The following is a 9,232-nucleotide window of genomic DNA, read 5'->3' on the forward strand; positions in this document are numbered from 1 at the left end:
ACACTGCCCAATCCAATTATACTACTACTGAGAAAGAGCTTCTTGCTATTGTTTTTGCTTTGGATAAATTCCGAGCTTATTTTCTTGGTACTAGAGTAGTAGTGTATTCGGATCATGCAGCTTTAAAGTATCTATTAGCCAAAAAGGAGTCCAAACCAAGGCTTATACATTGGATACTGCTATTACAAGAATTTGATTTAGAAATAAAGGATAGGAGTGGTAACCAGAATTTAGTGGCAGACCACTTGAGCCGCCTTGAGCACATTAAGGATGACCCCACTCCTATAGCTGATAATTTTCCATTTGATAACCTGCAAGCAGTATCTGAGATAGTCCCTTGGTATGCACCTGTAGCTAATTATCTAGTTAGCCGTACATTCTCTCCAGACTTTTCTAAGCATCAAAGAGACAAGCTGAAAAGCGAGTCTAAATATTATATATGGGATGACCCATATTTATGGAGATGTGGCGCTGATCAGGTAATTAGACGTTGTGTGTCTCAATCAGAATTCCAGTCCATTTTAGAGGCCTGTCACTCATCTGAGAGTGGAGGACATTTTGGCCCTCAAAGAACAGCTAGAAAGGTCTTAGACTGTGGATTCTGGTGGCCTACTCTTTTTAGAGACGCTGCTGACTTTTGTAAATCTTGTCTCCCATGCCAAAAATTTGGTAATATATCCAGGAGGGATGAAATGCCTCAACAAATTATGCTTTTCTGTGAAATTTTTGATGTTTGGGGCATTGACTTCATGGGTCCATTTCCAAATTCTAATGGACATTTCTATATATTGTTAGCTATAGATTACGTTTCAAAATGGGTGGAAGCAATTCCTACCCACACTGATGATGCTAACACTGTTGTTTCCTTTGTGAGAAACCATATTATCTGTTGCTTTGGATCCCCATGAGCAATCGTGAGCGATCAAGGCACCCATTTCTGTAATAGGAGACTAACAGGACTAATGAAGAAGCATGGGATAATTCATAAGGTTGCAATAGCATACCATCCTTAGACCAATGGGCAAGCCGAGGTGTCAAACAGAGAAATAAAGCGTATCTTGCAGAAGATAGTCAAACCTCATAAAAAAGACTAGAGCACCAGGCTACAAGATGCACTCTGGGCATATAGAACAGCATATAAAACACCCATTGGGATGAGTCCTTTCCGCTTAGTTTATGGAAAAGCTTGTCATCTCCCAGTTGAAGTGGAGCACAAAGCCTTTTGGGCAGTCAAGGAGTGCAACATGGAAATTGGGAAAGCCGGAGCTGAAAGGAAGTTACAACTGCAAGAACTGGAAAGCCTTCGCCTAGAAGCTTATGAGAACTCAAAACTATACAAGGAGAAGATGAAGGCTGTACATGATCAGAACATCAAGAAAAAAGAGTTCCAGCCTGGGGATTTATTCCTCCTTGACAAATCTTGACTGAGGCTCATGCCAGGCAAATTGAGATCAAGATGGGAAGGTCCATACAGAGTAGAGAAGGCCGAACCGTACAGAGTTTATCACCTAAGCCATCCTTCACACTCTGACCTTATCAAAGTTAATGGACACCGTTTGAAGCTATACCATGGCAAGAAGATACAGAAAAATAAGGAGCTTGAGATCTTCCTCTTGGAAGATCCACACATAGCAGAAGATTGAGCTAGTGGAGCGTCCAACTTACGGACGTTAAAGCAAAGTGATAGGTGGGAGACAACCCACCATGGTATGATCGTTCTTTTCTTTATTTTCAGTTTTTCCTATTCAATAACTCTTCTCTTTATCGGTACTTTCATGCATCTGCATTCACATACTTTTATTTAAAAAAAATGCCACGCGACGCGACCGCATCAGCGACGCATTCGCGTTGCAAGGAGAGGGGAGAAAAATAAAAACGAACAGAGAGTCACGCTGGAGCGTGGCTGGAGGCGTGCCAATGGCACAATTCTACCCACGCGGACGCATGCCCCACGCGTCCGCGTCACATGGAAATAATGACCTCCCACGCGACCGCGTGACCTGATTTTCGACGTAAAAAGGGTGCACAACAAATTATTGTGCGCGAGTGGTGCTGGATTGGTGCCAATGGCACAATTCTACCCACGCGGATGCATGGCTCACGCGTCCGCGTCGTTCCCTTCTGAAGCCCACTCACGCGATCGCATGCCCCATGCGATCGCGTCACCCCAAATTTGGCACATATATCAAGTCGAACAGAGAGTTATGCTGGCGCGAAGTTGCACTCGAGCCATAAGCACAACATGGGTCACACGACCGCGTGACCGACGCGACCGTGTCAACCACCTTAAGCGCAAGTCATGCGACCGCGTGCCCCATGCGATCGCGTCGCTTGCGGCGCATAGTTTCTCTAACTTTGCCAAATATCATATCTTTTTCTCTTCAAATCCTATTTTTCTCTTTTTCCTCCTTATTTCTTCCTTCTCTCTTCTTCCTTCTATCTTACCTTTCATTCTTTCTCCCTCACCTCCATTAACAAGGTTTTATTTTCTTCTTCACCCCTTTCTTTTCTATCATTCCTCTTATTGTATATGTTATCTTCTTTTCTTTTCTTTTTCTTTTCATTATTCATATTTTTTTCTTCTTCTATCCTTTTTACACGGTGTTATCAATTTATGTGAGTCATTATTCTTCATTATATACTTGTGGATTGTTGCAAATTGTTTGACAATTATATATTATTTTCTTTAAAGGGTTGCTTGAATGTTCACTTTAATACTTTATATACTTTATTTACCTTACATGCTATGTGTTTGTGAAAAAGCCCATATGGCATTATGCACTTCTCTATGTTATTCTAAATATTCAATGCTTTCAGGAACATACTCGTTTGAAATAGATGGCCGAATAGTAATCTTCAATCTGAATGGAGTCATAAACAATCCTCCAGAAGATCATTCTATCTTCCAGTGTGATGTCATAGATGAAACTGTAGCTGAAGTTCACAATGAAGAGTTAGGAGAGAGGCACATTGGACAAGGTCAGTACTTGATTTCCGGAGGTAATTTCTCTTCCCTAGCACCAATAAATTAGGATATTTAGTTAGATTTTCTTTCTTTTATAGAATAGGATAAATTGCATAGTAATAGGTTAGTTGCATGCATGCTCTACTTGATTGAAAAGACAATAAGTTTCTTCTAAAACTCTATCTTTGGAACAAAATTTCACTAATTTTCTAAAAAAAAAAACATTTTTATGTTAAATTTGCTTGAAGTTGTATTTGGAACATGATTTTTGAGCTAGAGAACACACAACCTGTGAGATTTGAGCCTTTATGAATGGTTACATTATTTAACCATAACTATTTTATTCTTGTGTGTTTACTTCTCTATGATTGTAATCTATATTTTGTTTTATCTTATATGTCCAATATTTATTATATTTGTATGCTTGCATATGATTGAGGCCATTATTTGTTTAAACTCACTTATCCAAATTAAGCCTACCCTTTTCAATTACCTTTGTTAACCACTTTGAGCCTTTAAATTTCATTTGTTATATATTTCACCATATTACTAGCCTTAAGCGGAAAAACAATTGTATATCCCAAATTGAATCTTTGTTTAGCTTAAGATAGAATTGTGTGTGCTAGTTAAGTATGGGAAATTGTGGGAACAAAAGTTATTAAGGGAATGTGTCATGATAATTTAATGGGAATTTGGATACCTACCCATGTGAAACTATAAGAATAAAAAATCTATGTGCATTGATAAGCTATGTTTATTTTTATGTTTCTATTTAAAAAAAAATCAATCAATAAATAAGGGGACAAAATTACCCCAATGCAGAATTAAGAATTCAAAAATCAATGCACATATGATAAAATTAAAATAAAAAGTTGATACATGAGTATGGAACGCAAAAGGGAATTCTGGGTAGCTAGGTGTGAATTCTAAGTTATATAGAGTATATATAGGTTATGTTAAAGGTTAGGTTAATTAAAGATTCAATTTATAAGCTTACTAGCCATATATGAATCCTTACCCTTACCTTGGCCCCATTACAACCTTGAAAAGACCTCATGATGCTTACATTGGTATTGTAAATATTGTTGATTGGTTAGGAGAAGAACAAAAATTAGAAAGCATGATTAGAGAAGGATAGAGTGATTACCCTATACACTAGAGAGACTAGAGTGTACATACACCATCAGTGAGGGTTCCATGCTTGAATTTCTATGTTCCCTGCTTTTATGAGCTATCCTCTTGCATTTTTATCTGCTCTTACTTTATAAGAATTGAATTAGTGGAATTTGAATTATAATTGTTTTGAAGAACTTACTTACTTTTGATCAAGTGGACAAGAATCATATAGTTGCATTTATATATATAGGTTGCATTGCATTTCATAGGTTTTACATGTTCTTACTCATTTCATTTATCTCCTTCAATTAAGCATGAGGACATGCTAATGTTTAAGTGTGGGGAGGTTGATAAACCACTATTTCATGGTTTATATTGTGTTTAATTGTGTGGTTTTATCATGATCTTTGCTCACTTATTCATTAAATAAGCATGCATTTATATTTCCTTCCTAAAGATGTTTTATGGTTGAAAACTTGCTTTCTAGAGACTTTTAATTATGTATTTTATTTCTCCTTTATTCCATTCGATGCCGTGATCTGTGTGTTAAGTGTTTCAGGCTTTATAGGGCATGAATGAGTTGGAGATTGGAAGGGAAGCCTGCAAAAATGGAAGGAACACAAGAAATTGAGGAGATGACCAACGAGAGGCGACGCGGTCGCATGGATGACGCGACCGCGCGGAAAAGAGCAATTTGCATCGACGCGGCCGCATGGATGATGCGAACGCGCGGATGGAACACCACGAGTGACGCGGTCGCATGGATGATGCGTCCGCGTGACAAAGCAGAAACGCGAATGATGCGTCCGCATGAGCGACGCGATCGCGTGACGTGCGCGACCTGCATAATTTGCAGATTCGCTGGGGGCGATTTCGGACCCTATTTTGACCCAGTTTTCGGCCCGGAACAGCAGACTAGAGCCAGAGAACATGCAAAAACCAAAGACAACATTCATTCTACACAGTTTTAGTTTTAGATCTAGTTTTACTCTTCCCCTAGGTTTTCTCTCTACACATTCATAGTTTTTAGGATTATTATTTTACATTCATAGTTTGGGATATTGAGAAGAGTTATTACCTCATCAAGACTTCGTCATTCTATTTCGTTTTCTTTACTTGGTCTTACTCTCCCATGTTCTTTACTTTGTTTAATTTTACCATTGGAATATTTTCAGGCTTATTTAATACAAGGATTGATTTTATCTTTAAGTTATTATTTTGATTTTTTATTTACAATGTCTTTCTCTAATTCCCTTTCATGTGTTATGAGTTTTACATTCACAATGAGCGAGTAGTTCCCTAACTTGATGGAGAATTGATTGAAAGGAACCTTCGAGTTAGAAGGCTTGAAAAAAAAATTTGTAATTGGGTTTATGGTTGGATTGCCTTCTAATCACTAACACCAATCCCTTTTAATTAAGTGGATTGCAACTTGTGAACGGACGTAGCATTCCAACTTGTTTAACTTTCCTTCACCTAGTGAAGGATAACTAAACAGGATAACCTTTAATTGTCAATTAATCCTGAGAGCATTCCTACAATAATAGGGATTCCAACTAATCAATTCCCAGTCAAGGCTTTTATTTACATTATTCAAATTCACCAATTTAATTTCCTGTTTGCCCAATTCAAACCTTTTTGAAAACTTCTGATTAATAAAATAGCACACTTTTCTGCAACTCGTTGGGAGACGACCTGGGATTCATACTCCCAGTATTTTAAATTCAATTTTCTGTGACACCTTTCTAAATTGATAGGCGGATTTCCGGCGAATTAAGAACTATACTTGCAATGTATATATTTTAATAATTTTTAATTCGCTAATTTCTGCCCGCATCAGGCAGCTACGAAATTGGGTAGTAGCCAAGTTTGGCAATGTGTCCATAGAATCACAAGGATCGTCGATAACAGGACAGGTCTGAAACCTCCGGGATATGGCCGAAAGCATAATTGGGCTAAACATAGTATATTTTGGAAGTTATCTTATTGGAAAGATAACTTAGTTTGTCATTGTCTTGATGTGATGTACATTGAAAAAAACGTGTTTGATAATATTATGCACAAAGTAATGGACAACGAGCAAATAAAGGACAACGATAAGGCTATGTTAGACTTGGTGAACATTTGCAGGCAGTCAGATCTAAACTTAAAGCCACTTGATAATAGGCGGTGGGCTAAACCAAAGGCGGTGTTCTCTCTAACAAAGGAGCAGAGACAAAATGTTTGTAAGTGGATTAGAGGATTAAGGTTTCTTGATGGTTACGAATCTAACTTAGGCAGGTGTGTAAACGAATCACAGGGTAGGCTTGTTGGGTTAAAGAGACATGATTATCACGTCTTCATGGAGTCTTTGCTTCCTGTCGCGTTTAGAGAATTTCCAACCAATATCTGAAAACCCATCACAAAAATAAGTGAGTTCTTTAGGGAGTTATGCGCTACGAAACTTACCATTAATGATCTCACTTGGATAAAAATATTGGACATAAAGATTTAAACAAGTCAAAAATTGCAATTATAGAAAGAGAATAACACATAAGAATAAAAATAGTGGTTAATATGATGCAACCACACATAAAAGCTCAAATCTCACTTGGTTGTATGCTCTAGCTCTCATCTGTGTTTCACAATATTTTTCAAACAAGTTCAATGAATTTTTTTTACTCAAATCAATGGGATGCCCTATAAAAAAATATCTTAGAAATTAATTATTTTGACTAAACTTATTATATGTATAAGTATGATGTGATTGGATGAAAAATCAAAATCCTAAGTTCTTCTCCTATTCTTTATCGATCCAAATCATCATATGCATATAGGAAAGGAAACTAGGTCTAATTATCATATTATCCAATCACAACTAAAAGCTATATATATATATATATATAAACCAAAATAAGAAAATGAAATAAACCAAAAGTAGAACTAGAATATATAACTAAGAAATATACAAACCAAAATCAAATAGTGCAAAAAGCTAAAAAAAATCCTCAAAATAGCAAAATACTAACAAATATCTAGAAAGTATAATGAAAATCAAAATAGAAATGTTTGGAAGGCAAACTTTTTTACCCAACAACCGATCTGGTTGCTCGACCTCCCCTCACTTAAAAATATGCACGGTCCTCTATGCAAGCAAAACAAGGCTGGAGCTCTTCTCGTTTCTACCTTCAGCTAGTGGATCTTACTCTTCCTCGCCACTATGCTCTGAAGGGTGTCCAGCTCCTCAATTATTAGGTCCCAATCCCATTTCTAATGCTTGATATTCTCATAGCGTCGCTTGGAGCACCTCTCCAAGCAAGCTATCTCCTCGAAGAGTCTTTGGACAAGATGATGGATTGGCTGTGATGCTGGTGGTGGTGGCATTGCTAATGTATGTGGCTGCTCAGATGCTGGAATGTTCTTAAAACTGGACCGGCGAAGAAAATGGTCCGGTCCAGTGTGTAAAACCGCAAAATTAAAAATGGCTCAAGAACTGTTGAACCGGCCAGTCGAACTGGAACTTGACTGGTTTACAGAAAATGACGTTGTTTCCTTCCTTGAAAGGGAAAAAGTTGCACGTGTTATCCCCCATTCCCCCCTTCTCCAACTCCTTCCTTTAGCAAAGAGCAAATTGCCCTAGCCTCCACTAAAGAAAGCAAACCCTAGCCTCCACCAAGAGTTGTCGCCGTCTGTCGGCGTGAGAGATTCCTGCCGCCATCCGTCGCACTCAAGAACTTCTGTCTTCGTGCTCTCAGGCCTCTCGCTAGATCCTCCACGTCGTGTGCTCGCATCTCGCCATTCTCCTTTGTGCTCGGCTACTCGCGCCTCCCTCCGCCAGTGAGTGCTCGAGCTGTGCTTGTTGGTTGCTGCTCATCATCCGTGGTTGTCTCTGCTCAATACTACCTCCCAGTCTCACCCGAGTCTCGTCTCATCTCAGTCACTGGCATCTTGTGGTTTTTCTGTCTCGTCGCTAGTGGCAGAAGTAACTCGTGGGGTTGTCTCTTGCTTCGTCGCCTTTCGTGGGGTGGTCGTTGGTGCGGGAAATTGACTCCGCAATACTTGCACAGATCGAACGGTAAGTGCACCGGATTGTCTAAGTAATACCTCAGGTGAGTGAAGGTCAAATCCCACGGAGATTGTCAGATTGAACAAGAAATGGCTATCTTGTAGATCTTAGTCAGGCGGATAGAAAATATGGTTGTTGTGAAAACGAATAAAAATAGAATAAATAAAGTGTTACTGGATAGGTGTGAAATCAATGATAAGAGAACGATTGAGGCTTCGGAGATGCTTCCTTCTTCTGGATCAACTTTTTTCACTGTCTACTTCAACTTTTGATGATTCATTCCACGGTAAGCTATAGGTGATTAACGCCAGGGTCAGTGGTCATTAATCTCTTCTGCTTCAGATCAAATGCCGGTGTCAATGGTCATCCAATCTGAACCAAAGTGAAGCTCTAGCAGTCCAATCTCTGATGATCCTACTCAAAACGCTGATGCGTGCGCATCATGTTGTGTTTTTCTATGCTTTTTCATATAAGAAATAAATGCATAATGCTTAATTATGGAGAGTTTTGGTACTTAAATTGGATATTACTTTGATCTTTTTGATTTCATGAATTTTGTAGGAAATAATAGAAAAAGAGGCAAAAAGCAAGTAACAAGTTCAAAAGAAGAAAAGAAAAAATTTTGATACACTTTGAAGCTTAAGACACTCATTGGAATTTTAGACTATGCTTTTGAAAGTGTGACTCTTAAAGCGTGGCCCATGAAATGTGGCCATGAAGCAAGCAAGTGTGCATCCAAAGTGGCATGAGTATGGATCATGCATGCATGTGGCGTTACTAATTAATAATGAAACAATTGAAGCCAAAAGAATGCATGCATATATTAGCATGAATTATGCTAATCAATGAATAAAGAATGAAGTTATATGATGCATGAGGCGTTATTATATGACAATGAATGAAGAAACAAGGAAGTATGAATCGTAGGCGCCAGTCTTGACATATGGAGTGGTCCCCACATCCATCAAGCATTAGTACGAAGATTTTATTTAAATTTTTGTTAAAACTTTTATTTTATTTATAAATAGAAAAAGATATTATTTAGTTTTAGAAAATATATTTTACATTAATTAGGATTAGATATAAAAGGGAAAAGAATCAGCCCT

Source organism: Arachis ipaensis, chromosome B05 (assembly GCF_000816755.2).
Source record: "Arachis ipaensis cultivar K30076 chromosome B05, Araip1.1, whole genome shotgun sequence".
Taxonomy (NCBI): Eukaryota; Viridiplantae; Streptophyta; class Magnoliopsida; order Fabales; family Fabaceae; genus Arachis; species Arachis ipaensis.